Raw genomic sequence first — 13898 nt, forward strand, 5'->3', positions numbered from 1 at the left:
TAACCATGACTACAGCAACAGCTATAATGGCTGATATTTGTAGATATATATTGCTTTTATTGTAATTCAGTTCTAAATGTTTAAATTTCTGTTGTGATATTTTTCAGCAATATTGTGTTTTCAGTTTGCCATTTTCTTATCTCTTTTTCCATCTTTCCTGCTTTTATTGGATAGATTATTTTCTTTTTTTTCTATTTCTTCCTCTAGAGGGTTGAAAAATTGTACATTTTACTGCTATTCTTTTGGTGGTCACTCTAAAATTTTTTACCATTCACACTTCAGTTAACATGTAATCCAATGTTAATCAATATCCTTATCTTTCTTCTGAACATCTTTCTTGTTGCTGGTATTTCTTAATTTAATCTACTTTGCATTTAAATTCTAAATACATTATTTTTATTGTTGGTATTTTTTGAATGTTAATTTTTTAAAAACCTTTATTCATTTTTAAGAGACAGAAAGAGACAGAGCGCAAGCAGGGGAGGGACAGAGAGAGAGAGGGAGACACAGAATCCAAAGCAGGTTGCAGGCTCTGAGCTGTCAGCACAGAGCCCGACACGGGGCTCGAACCCATGAACTGTGAGATCATGACCTGAGCCGAAGTCGGACGCCTAACCGACTGAGCCACACAGGTGGCCCTGTTGTTGGTATTTTTTAAAGTTAGTGCCAATTTAAATTTATCAGAATAAATAAGAATTTATCAAAATGTTTTGTCCCTTCTCCTCCATTGATGTAATACCAGCTATTTTCAATATGTCGTTTTTCAATATATCAATATATCATGTCAAGTTTACGAGGTTGCTTTCTGGAACAGTGTGCACACTTCATACTTCTACTTGATATTCCTTTAAAAACCACTTTTATTACACAGAAGGCAGCATGGCGAGTTAGATTAGAAGACAAGGTATATCTGTCTTTCATTTGCTCAATCAATGTCAAACATCAAAAATCCCAACTAACGAGGAGAAAGTCTGTCAGAATTATATTCCATTTAGGAAAGAAATATCATTTTGTTACCAGTGAAGCCCCTATTCCCCCTTCTTTTTCTCAAGGTGAGGCATCAAACGTCTGCTGGCAGAAGCCTCAGGATTTAACAGAATGAAGAAGAACGATGTGCAGGTAGTATACACTTTGAGTAAATGTGGTGCTTCTGAACTGTCTGAAACTTTTCCCTGTTGATTCTGGCTGCTGACAGGAGGGTCCTTCACTTCTCAGAGTCAGATCTGATGTGTGAATAAACTGGTGATATACTTGAGGATTTCAGTATTCTTTACATTTAAACCTAATACATCAGCCTGTGTGTGTACACGTGTGTGTGTGTGTGTGTGTGTGTGTGTGTGTCTTAGATATCTGTATTTCCCTCACACATTAGGCCATTCTTTAGCTATACGTTGCTTCAGATATGTTGTGCCTCTAATCTGAGGAAAGCAGAAACATTCTGAGGTTTGATTTTTACAATGGGCTTTACTGACACCCCGATATCTGAATAATTTGGAACCTGTTTTGGGCTTGTAATTCAATGCATCTCCAAATCTAAATACATAGGTTGATGGATAGGACTGTGTGTTTAATGCTTGCTATATACACAGAAGCTAGCATGGAAAAAAACACTTTGCTTATTGTAGGCAAAATATCTGGCTTAAACTTTCAACTTTTCGTTCGAATCGCCATTTGTTTCTAGTTGGCAAAGTTACGTAATAAACACTCTGCTCTTTAAAAACGGAACCATTGATAGTGCATTTATTATAGATTATGTGACAAACATTGGTCTCTTTTAATAACCCTGACTCATCTTTGCTCCTGCCTTCTTCCTCTCTTTGTATCTGGTGGTAGCGTGCTATGCATCCTGCTTTAGACCATGAACTCCTTGGAAACCAGGATTGGCTTTATTCATTTTTTTGTTTCTCCTGAAATGGCAGGCAGTAGGGAATGCCATTAATGCTGGTTAAACGAATGGATGAGTAGACACTCTTGTCCTTGCAGCCCTGGAACTTTGGCTCAGAATGGAGGGGTGATGGAGGATGTGTTTGTGGGATGACTTCCTCCAGGTGACAGCCAGCATCCCACGTGGCCCACTGCAGATGCCTGAGGAAACCTACCTTCTCATTTTCTCCAGCCTTGCTAGGATTAGCGGAAGAAGAGAAGGGCTGATGGCAAATTTGCATGTTGCGTGAATTTATAGACACATCGTATTACAAACTCATTCTAGTTCTGTGTCTGAACATCACATGGCTCCCTCCCAGCCTGATTATACTGCATGAATCTGTGAGTGAAAAAATTTGAATGAGTCTTCACAATTTTTTAGATTCTGAATATTTATTCACACTGTATTTTATATCAGCCACACTCTTTTCCTTGGCCACGTGTCTACATTTCTGCGCACTTACTGTCTGGACACACTCCTTCTTAATATTTAAACAAAGGCTTAGGCATATGCAGACGCAGTATTAATGGGAGAAAAGTAGGAACCATTTACAACTGGCACTTGTCCAGGAGACAGACACAGTCATGCCAGTGACAAGAGGCATGTCTTCTCTGCTTTAAACTCTGAGTGCATAGTGAAAAGAGGATTGTGGAACGGGGCATTGCCCAGGCAGAGAACCAGCTAGGGTGGCGGAACCATTCTCAATCTTGCCTCTGCCATACACCTCATAAACTGATAACTCGGGGTAGAATTTCCCAGCCAGCAACTGGAAAAGAAGTGGGTTTTACAGCAAACTGAGGCAGTCTGACAGCTTCCAGTAAACAGAACGTAGGTCTTCTCTGTAACCTGGATAGGAAGCTGCTGTCTGCCGCCCCACATCTCTTCTGCTAGTGTGTCAGAAGCTGACTCACAGAAAATAATACTGATACAATTAATACATCGGTCACATTTATTGAATGCTAGCCAGGTTCCAGCCACTGTGCTAAGTGCTTCATGAATACGAGCTCCTTTCATCTTCTGAAAAAGCCCATTGTAATTGTTTTGATTTCACAGATAATAAAGCTAAAACTCAGAGAGGTTAAGTAATTTTCCTAATGTGTCACAGCTAGTAAGGGGCAGGGCTGGGCCTATGATGAAAGCTTAGTTGTATCTGATGACAATGCCTGCTCTTCTGCTTCCCTACTCCCACTGTAACCCAGACCACTCCTCCCCAGGACACCCTCCACGGATAGTCAGCATAGCTAATACAGCAAAGTAATGGCTTCCTATCTTTGCTGTCTGTCACCCCACCGGGCTATGAACTCCCTGGAGGCGGAAGTCTGTTCATCTCTGTGTCCCCAGTGCCTGGCATGATGTCTGGTGCAAAGCCAGAACACAGGAGGTGTGTGATGAACAAACCAATAAGTAAATGAAACAAACATTTGGCAAGGAGCTGCTTTGTCAAAGACCCTTTATTCCATCTTTACTGGTAATCTCTGCCTCAGCACGGAAAATCATGTCACATAATAGGATTTAAATTTATTTTTAGATGTAGATGACAGATCAGTTTTCTTGGTCAAGCAGTCAACAAATAAAAGTATTGGCAGAAGGAAATAAAAGTTTCTCTTTGGGAATAGGTGATTCAACAGAAGGCTGCAAGTTCATGGTTAGGATCTTGAAGAACAGGTAGTCAATCTGTTACGGTCGAGCTCAGAAAGGCTCACCTCTTTCGTGTCTCAGAGCCTGAAGTGAGCTGATTCAATGCAAAGTGGCAACCACCTCTCAGGGTATAAGCCAGCTGCCCGCCGGCTGGGTTAGGGCTGCCTCCAAACGAGACAGTATCAGACAACAGATACAGTCTCTGGGCACTCCCTCAGAAATACAGCTGTTGCTTTTCAGAGCACTTTGCGGGAAAGCTGCACCCTGTGGAATCAACAAGAGGTGTTCCGAGTTTGTAAATGCTGAGCTCAGAGCAAGGAGCAGACAGCCCCAGGCTGGCTCTGTGGAGCTCCAGAGTGGACTGCACACAAGAGGATTTGCACACGCCTGAAACCCCAGCCACATTAGTTACGGGTTCTCACCAGCTCCTTAGAGAGGGCCACAAGGGACCGAGGTCAGTCTGCGGTGTGTGCTTCACCTGCTGTCATCCATAAGGACCCAGGGTAAACTACCAGGTCCTCACGAGAGAGTGGATCCAGTGACAGCTTTCCCCCGCTATCTGAAAGTAGCACATTTTCACAGGAAAACTTGCTTAGGCTGAAATGGTGTGAGGCAAAGAAGCAATTCTTATTCATTTACATGAAAAAAAAATTTTTTGAGAGTTTCCAGACCCCCAAAATAACCACTCTTAGGTTTTTCTGATACCTTAGGATACGTATTGCCACAAAATGCACAAAATAAATCCAGATAAAGCACAGATGCTCACAGATGAACTTTGAAGTGAGGGCAGCTGGACGCTGGGATGCTGCGTGTGCTTCCTGGGGCAGCAGCTTGGCGCTGCTCTGCTCCCGCTGCTCTGCTCCGGGTGCGTCTATAACGCCTCGCTGCAGAATAAAAGCCGAATGTGATGTTCACTTTTCACCTTTTTTTCATAAAAGCAAAACCCGCCTCAGATTTCGTTCAAATCAGTGCAAAAACAGGCACTAATGTAGGTCTTTTTGTAAAAGCGGAGTGGCGCATCACAACCTTTTGAAACGCAGAGGATACCTGTGTTCTCCACGCAGCCTTGAATTAAAAGGTTGAAAGCTTTTTCCAGATATGCCCTGGATGGAATCCATCACTTCACTGGAGGAGCCAAACCAAGTAGGCAGACCTTTCTGCAGGATGCTGCCTGAATGCCTTACGTGTTGTCAAAGACGTGGGAATAAACAGAGCCTGTTTTTTGTTTCTCTTCAGATTGCTAAGAGGTCAGGTGTTTTAGGAGGGTAGGGAGCTTGTACAGAAACGATGAACAGGGCTGCAGAGAGAGGCATGCAAAGGTCTAACCCTCCCCAGTCAAGCCATTCATTTCTGTGGGCGCTGTCCTGGGTGTGCATTTTAGTGATGGATCGCAGATTGCTAGGAAGAGTTTTCCTCAGCTTCTGCACTTAGACTAGGTGCACACAATACCAAATCATAGAAAGTATTTATTTCAGTAGTTTTTAAGGGTACGGACACACACACACACATATGGGGGTCGACTAGGTGATCTGGGAAGTCAGTTCTACACCTGCCCTGTGTGCTGGCTGGTGTCTAAAATTTCCCAGTGAAGCCAGGTAATTTGATCTCTTTCTATAAAGTTACTTTCCTAAAAGGTGTGTAATTTTGCAGGGGGAGCCTCCTTTTCTGCTGTGGAATGCTATAGAAGTGCCAATTTCTATGACAGTATCAGTGACGGATGGCACAGCTTGAGTGTGGGGTAGGTGAAATGTTTTTAGATCAAATCACTAAGAAAGTGTAGGATGTTAATGCAGCAGGGATGGAAATAAGGAAGCTGCCGTCTTCCTTCCTGCAGAGTACAGATTTGGTAGTCATTCGTCTCCGCCTTCCTCCTCCTCCCGCCCCTCTGCACACACACACACACACACACACACACACACACACACACACACATGTGCCTGCACACACTGCTGTGCACACCCGTGCCCAAGCCTGGTGCAGACATCATTTCCCATGTCCAGCCCAGAGGTTTCCGACAGCTGGAGTGGGGACACCTGCGTGGCTCTGCTTTGTGTTGGCCACACTCACATGCAGGCAGGCCTGGGAACCATCTGCATAGGTAACCAGCAGCCCAGCTCCTACAGGCACAGAGTAAACCTGGACACAAAGCAGGCATCCTGCCGTACCTGAGAGGGCCTGCTTCATGTCTCTGGTTCTTTCACACAAAGAAACTTATTTACACATTCCCTCTCTTTCTTAATATTCCCGTCTCTGTTTTCATAGCTGAGTCGTTCTGGAAGCTGGAGGGATGAGCTGAGAATGACTCAAAATTCAATGGCTCTGTCATTGATTCCCTCCCCCCCTCCCTCCCTCCCTCCCTCCCTCCCCCTCTTCTTTCTTTCTTTCTTTCTTTCTTTCTTTCTTTCTTTCTTTCTCTTCTCTTCTTTCTTTCTTTTTTGTTTCTTTCTTCCTTCCTCTTTCTTTTCTTTTTCTTTCTTCCTTCCTTCTTCCTCTTTTCTTTTCTTTTCTTTCTTCCTTCCTTCCTCTTTCTTTTCTTTCCTTCCTTCCTTCCTCTTTTTCTTTTCTTTTCTTTTCTCCTTCCTTCCTTCCTTCCTTCCTTCCTTCCTTCCTTCCTTCCTCTTTCAGAAATTGCGGTGTGCCAGTCTGTTTTGAGACAAACCCGCACAGAACTCCAGAGCTGAACTTGAGGACCTCAGAGTCCAGTGGGAGAGACAAACGTTGCCTCATAATTGCAGTCCGGTGTGGCAAGAACTCTTAGATGAATGCATGGGAAGGGCTTTTCAGGCACAAAAGAGAAAGCTACAAACTTCCTCTGTCAGAGTTTGGGAATATTTTACAGAGGATATCGTTTCTGAGTTGGGCATTGAAGAATGCTTAGGAGTGTGCTGACTGGACAGGTGGAAAAAGGCATAAAGTCACAAGTGAGAAATCCCAATGTTCTTAGAAATGGGAATAAAAAGCAAGAGTAAATGATTCCACAGTAGAACTAAAAACCAATAATGGAAAGATATCAGGAGAAGATCCACAAATGTTTGGAAATTAAATAACAAATGTATAAAAAACTTGTAAATCAAAAAAGCAAGTAAAAGCAGGAAAGGAAGAATTTTGAGCAGAATAAAAAAACATATATACAACACATTAAAATTTGCAGGGGGCTCTGTGAGTGGTATTGGGGGAGAACTTAGAATGTTAAGTGTCTATATCAAAGAGAAGAGTGGTCTTCAGTGAATAAGCTTAGTTTCTACCCTAAAAAACTAAAACAAGAGAAGAAATTGAACACAAGTGAGTAAAACAAAGGAAATAGTAAAGATCAGAACAGAAGCCTCATTAATATCAGAAAAGCAATGGGGAAAATCAGTGAGACCAATACCTGCCTCCTTAAGAGGAATGAGAAAAGCAATAACCTCCAGTCTGACTGGTGAGGGAGAAAAAAGGAGAAGACGCAAATTATAAATATAAGGAACGAGAAAGGTGGCATTCACTACAGATTCTGCAGATATTAAAAGATAACTAGGGAAGAAAACAAACAGGTTTATGACGATAAGGACACAAACCACCAAACCTCACTCAAGAAAGATTAGCTAAATGGCCGTGTGTCTATTTTAAAAATTGAATTTATACTTAGAAACCCTCCCTCAAAGAAATCTCCAGGACAAGTTTGTTTCACTAGTGAATTCCACCAAACACTTAAAGAATATTACAAATTCTGAACATACTGTTCCAGAAAATTGAAAAGGGAGAATACTACCAAGCTCATTCTCAGAGGCCAGCATTACCTTACTATCACAGCTAGACAGAGATATGTCAAGAAAATCACCAACAGTCACTTTCGTGGACATATTGTAAAAATTCTACACAAAAATTTAGTGGATTGAATACATCATGACTAAATTAATTTATCTGAGAAATGTAGGGTTGGCTTAACATTAGAAAATCAATCAAAAGGGGCACCTGGGTGGCACAGTCGGTTAAGCGTCCGACTTCGGCTCAGGTCATGATCTCGCAGTTCGTGAGTTTGAGCCCCGCGTCGGGCTCTGTGCTGACAGCTCAGAGCCTGGAGCCTGTTTCGGATTCTGTGTCTCCCTCTCTCTCTCTGACCTTCCCCCGTTCATGCTCTGTCTCTCTCTGTCTCAAAAATAAATAAACATTAAAAAAAAAAAATTAAAAAAAAAAGAAAATCAATCAATGTAATCCAGTATATTAGCAAAGTAAAAAAGAAAGAAATGATGATCTCAATAAAAACATTAAAGCATTAAACAAAAAACCAACACTTATTCCTGATAAAAACTACCTCAGTAGACTAAAAACAGCAGGGACCTTCTTCAGTTTGATAAAGGTCATTAATAATCCACAGCTACCATCATACTTACTGGTGAAAGCCTGAATGCTTTCTCTTTAAAATCAGGAACAAGACAAAGATGACCACTCTAACCAGTTCAGTTAAACTCTGTACTGGAGATTCTAGCCAGTGTGAGGCATTAAATGTAGAATATTCGCTATCCTCTACAAAAAAAGCTAGTGGAACTAACTGAACTTACTAAGGTTGCAGGAGAAAACATTGGCATCCAAAGACCAATTGTATTTCTATATATAAGCAGCAAACAACCCAAAATTTAAAGAAAAAAACAATGCCATTCATGAGAGCATGTAGATACGAAATGCACGGAGATACATCTGACAAAAGATGTGCAGGACCTACACCCTGAAAACTACAAAACGTTGCTGAAACTGAAGATCTGAATGGATGATGAGGAATGTCTGTTGATGTGTCAGGAGATTCAGTATTGTTAAGATGTCAACTATCTGTAAATTCATCTACTGATTTAATGCAATCTCAGTAGAAACATCAGAAGGGGCCCAGTCTGTTGACCGTCCAACTCTTGATTTCGTGTCAGGTCATGACCCCAGGGTTGTGGGATCGAGCCCAGTGTCTGGCTCTGTGCTGAGCATGGAGACTGCTTAAAATTCTTTCTCTCTGCCTCTGCCCCTCTCCCCACCACCTGCTTGTGCTCTCTCTCCCTCTAAATAAAAAACAAACAAAAAACAATAGAAAGAAACATCAGAAGCTGTTTTTGTAGAAACTCACAAGCTGATCCTGAAACTTTTGTGGTAATGCAAAGGACTTCAAGTAGCCAAAATAAGTTTTTAAAAAAGAAGAATAAGTTTGACAGAGAGAGAATTTGTGTAGAAAAATTATGATGGTATTTGTTAATACCAGACCATGGAGAGTCTTGAATTATATTTTAATCATTTAACAATAAGGAATCCACACAAAAACTTGTGCACAAATGTTTATAGCAACTTTGTTCATAATGACTAAAACTTGGAAACAATCAATGTCCTTCAGTTCATGAGAGGATAAATAATCCAAAGTATATTCAGGCAACTAAATACTGTTTAATGATAAAAACAAATTAGCTATCAAGTCTTTAAAACACAGGGAAGAAGGTTAAATGTTTATTATTAAGCGGAAGAAGCCACTCTGAAAAGACTATACGCTGTATGATCCTAACTCTGTGACGTTCTGGAAAAGAAACTCTACAGGTAGTGAAAAGATCAGTGTTTGCCAAGGGTTTTGGGTGGGGCAGACAGGAATGAATTTAATCGGTGGAGCACAGGCTATTTTTAGGGCAGTGCAACTACTCTGGGATACTTCAAGGTGGACACTGACATTATGTGTTTATCAAAACCAGTGGAAATGTGCAACACAAGGAGTGAGCCAAATGTAAGCTTTAGTTAATAACAATGTATCAATATTGGCTCATAATTGTAACAAAGGTACCACACCAATGTAAGATGTTAATGGAGGAAACAGGGTCCCCAAAGAGAGGGTATATGGGTATATGGGAGCTCTTTGTACTTTCTTTTTTTTTTTAATTTAATTTTAATTTTTAAGTTTATTTATTTTGAAAGAGGCAGAGAAAGTGCAAGCAGGGGAGGGGCGGAGAGAGAGGGGGACAGAGAATCCCAACCAGGCTCCGTGCTGCCAGCCAGAGCCTTGTGGGCTCGAACCCAAGAAACCGTGAGATCTGAGCCAAAACCAAGAATCAGACACTTAACTGACTGAGCCACCTAATTTTGTACTTTCTTCTCAATTTTTCTCTCAACCTGGAACTTCTTTAAAATATATACATATATTTTAAAGTTTTATTTTAAAATTAAAAAATATATATATTTTTTTAATTTAAGGAATCTTCAGCACCGTAGTTATTCTACTCAGAGCTGTAGGAAATTCAGGTTTTGTGGGAAGGGCTGGAAGAGAAAACCAAAAACAGGCACATGAGTTAGGGGGTTACTGCAGGAGTCCTGGGGGCAGCGGGGCGGGGGGGGGGGGAGGCAGTCAGGGCCTGGGTCAGGTGGTGGCAGCCGGAGTGGGAAGCCGAATAACGTGAAAAGGCTCTGGAGAAAGACTCCCGGGAGCCTGCTGACGGCTTAGCTGTGGCACTGAAGAGAGAAGTCAGCGCACGCTGTGTGGGAAAGAACAGTGGATTAGGTTTGAGAGACTTCTGATCCAGTCTTGGCTCTGACTCTGACATGTAGTATGAGCCCTGGCAAGTGACTTGGTGTTTCTGGATCCTGATAACTGCAGGAATGCCCAGGAGGCATTACTGTGATGTCGAGACTCACGATGAAACTGCCTAGAAGCGTGCTGTCCAAAACATTAGCCATTAAACTCATGTGGCTATTATACACTAGAAGTGTGGCTGGTTGGAATTGAGATGTGCTGCGTGTGTGAAACTAAGTGCAAAAAAGACTCAGAGAAAGCAAAATACCTCATTAATAATTTTTACACTGATTACATTATTTGAATTTCACCTGTTTTCATTTTAGATTTTTCCTGTGGCTACTAGAAAATTTAAATCAATTTTATTTTATTTTATTTTATTTTATTTTATTTTATTTATTTTCTTATTTTATATAGGGAGAGTGTGAGCAGGAGAGAGAAGCAGAGGGAGAGAAAGAGATAATCTTAAGCAGGCTCTACGATCAGCCCAGAGCCTGATATGAGGCTCAGTCCCAGGAACCTGGGATCAAGACTTGAGCCGAAATCAAGAGTTGGATGCTCAACTGACTGAGCCACCCAGGTGCCCCATAAAATTTAGAACAACATGTTTGGATCACCTGATTTATCTGTTGGGTGGCACTGGTCTTGAGCTTCACCAGATGCTTTCTGTCCAGAGCCATCTAAACTTGGCCTGGAGGATGTCCTGGTTCTCAAAGCCGTGCCCCACTCTAGGATGTGAGTAGCGGAGCGAGGCAGAGGAGTCAGGCAAGATTCCTGGGGTGACCTTGACACAACCCGGGTTTCTCTAGGAGTCACTTTACCTCCTACTTGAGAGGGTAACGTGGGAGGATCCATCAAAACAATATCCAACCTAGAGTTCACCTCCTTATATCATCTCCTTGGGAATTAGGAATTCAACATATGAATTTGGGGGAGGAGGGCACACTCACACCACAGCAGATAGGATGTATGGCAACGTGACACTATGTCTGAATGAATTACTAAATGACTGTAGAAATGACCATACTCTAAAATGTATTTGTCCCTTTGACTATATGAGGATAGAGCGGATGAGTGAATTTGTAAAGCCAGTCCCAGAGGACACCTGTCTACTGTCTACAGCAAGTAAGCAGTGGCCTAGGGCCAGACCCAGGCCTCTGGGTTCCTCCCATGGCCTCCCTGCAGGTGGGACTGTGCATGCTTAGCTCCATCAGCTTGCCTGTCCTGCACTAGTTTCATCTGGCATGACTGCTCCCCCCTGGTCACTGTCATTTACTACCATAACATATCAGTTGACGCCATTAAACCAACCAAATACCCTATAAACTTGGTATTCAAAGTGTGTGTGTGAGGACCGGTGGCCTCGTGTCACCTGAGAAGCTCAAGCTTCACCCCGAATTCACAAATCAGGATTTGAATTTTACAAGATTCCCCGGTAATTTATATACAACTTGGAAGCACTGCCCTCTAACACCCTTCACTGGGCTGCTTCTTCGTCACGGCCTTTCTGGTCTCCGAAATTCAGCTTCTTCTGTCTCAAATTACATTCCTACATCTGGTCTTCAAACTGCTTTTTTGCTTTTTTTTTTTTTCCCCCATCTGAGAGATGGCTTTTCCTGGCCCACTGCTAACAAATGCTGCTTTACTACCTGGAGATGAGCCTTGCAAGCCCATGTGCATTCACAGGGAGAAGAACAGGAAATAGTTTAAAGTTCTTTGTCCACTTAATTTCCCACAGGACACCTGTGGCTTATTTTTATTTTCCTAGAGATACCAGTTCCTAATTTCCTAAAGTTGTAAGTTGCTGAACAGTAGTTGCCAATCTTCTTAAAGTTGGACATGATAGATCAACATGATAGTTTTGATTTTTTTTTTAATTTTTTTTTTCAACGTTTATTTATTTTTGGGACAAAGAGAGACAGAGCATGAATGGGGGAGGGGCAGAGAGAGAGGGAGACACAGAATCGGAAACAGGCTCCAGGCTCCGACCCATCAGCCCAGAGCCTGACTCGGGGCTCGAACTCACGGACCGCGAGATCGTTACCTGGCTGAAGTCGGATGCTTAACCGACTGCGCCATCCAGGTGCCCCGATAGTTTTGATTTTTGATGTTAAGAAAGTACCTTCCCAAATGCTATAAATGCTAATATTTATGACAGTAGGCCATTTACAAAATACCTTTATGGGTCCCTTGGATGAGCTATTTACTCAGCAACCTCTTGTAGCCCAGAAGACAGGATAGGAAATCTCTGTCCACTGCCACCCCCAGACCCCTGCACAGCCAAGTGTAACCTACTACAGGGTGAGGTGCCCTGATCTACACACTGGGAAAAATGGGAAAGTGGTAAAAACAAACAAACCTAGCAGATAATTAAGGTGGTCTTGGCTGGGGATTTCAGCTTGTAATGTGACATTGTTACAATAAACAGATGGGGATGAAGAGGGGCTTGATTGACCTTTTATAGTTTCCAAATGTTCATGAACCCGTTCTCTAGTTGTAAAGAACTTGTGCCTTTTCAAACTATCCAGTTTGAAGTTTAAAGTTTCTTTAAAACTATCTACCTTCTGGTAGATAATTCGGGTTTCAGACTAAGAGATTCAAATGCTGGCTTCAGCGTGTACTAGTCCTGTGAATTTGGATAACTCAGTTTCCTCATATGTAAAATGTGGGACTTCATAACTAATATGTAGAATAGTCTGTTTGGAGAACATGAATGCAAACTGTCCAGCACACAGTCGGGAATCAGTAACTGGTGGTTTTTCTTACCTAGCTTCCAGGAGAAGGCTTAGCAGAGTAAACATGCAAAGAGTATTTGTTGAATTCACTCTCTCCCTGAACTCATCTTCATATGCTGAGGGACAGATACAGCAATAATCTGGGGTAAAGGTCTTCTCTTGATAACTTGATTTAGGAGTTAATTTATATAATAAGCAGTCCCCAGGTTAAAATTTCAGGAATACAATGAGTCAAATAGGCATCCATGTACATTCTTGAAACAGCCACAATGTTTCTCTGAGATGATTTCTGGTTCCAGCCTAAAACGCCAGAAGAGAAGCATATTTGTTTCCTTCCCATGGAGGCAGTAGCTGTTAGCCCAGGTCACATATTTTTACTTTATCAGGGTTTGGGGGAAAGGGTCTCTGACCTCGGCCTGGGGCGAGTCAGACATTTATCTGCACGGGACATTTGCACGTTAGGTGCTCGTATTCCAGCTGAGTTGTCGCATGACCGAAGAGCTAGTGTGCTGTGGCACTTAGAAGGTGGATATAGCGTACGTGAGAGGGTTTCGGATAAAGAGTTATAGGCAGGTTAGCATAGGGATGAGGGGACAGAGCTCAAAACAGGATGTCATACCTTAACCAACAGGAAGGCTGTGGTCAGCCTATAACATGTCAGGGACCTAACTAAAGACGTAGTAAGCCAGGCTCCTTTTTTGAGATCCAAGCATGCATGCGCTTATGGCCTTGAATGATCTAGAATTACCCCTCCACCTGGAGTGCTAGGAAGAGCTTAGTATATTCTGTGTATATTCAGGGTATACTCATGGAAAATGCTAGGATGCATACTCCAGGCAACTAGAAGGAAACATGCATGAGGTCCCCAGAGCCCCTTCTTATTAAAGAAGAAAATCCCTACCCCTTCCATGAATCTTCCACCCTTTCCCATAACCTTCCTGTAAGCAGACAAGACCCAAACCTCTTGGGGGGCTCTCTCTTAGAGTCTGCCTGCACTCCGGTCTTGAGTATAAACTTTTGCTTTCAGTAAACTTATTGTTGCTTTCACCGGCCTGGTTTGTCTGTGAATTCTTTCTCAGGCAAAGCCAAGAACCTG

The 13898-nt window shown here is 42.2% G+C and overlaps 1 long non-coding RNA gene across 1 annotated transcript in view; it reads left to right on the plus strand.

The window, feature by feature from the left end:
• The first annotated feature begins 887 nt into the window (after positions 1 to 887).
• The window catches only part of LOC113604957 (uncharacterized), a 60420-nt gene continuing 47409 nt past the window's right edge, over positions 888 to 13898 (plus strand). Inside the window, exon 1 of the long non-coding RNA XR_003427010.2 lies at positions 888 to 1119. This is a non-coding gene — a long non-coding RNA (uncharacterized LOC113604957). The remainder of the gene's footprint in view (positions 1120 to 13898) is intronic.

The sequence above is a fragment of the Acinonyx jubatus genome, chromosome A3 (assembly GCF_027475565.1).
Source record: "Acinonyx jubatus isolate Ajub_Pintada_27869175 chromosome A3, VMU_Ajub_asm_v1.0, whole genome shotgun sequence".
NCBI classification, from domain to species: domain Eukaryota; kingdom Metazoa; phylum Chordata; class Mammalia; order Carnivora; family Felidae; genus Acinonyx; species Acinonyx jubatus.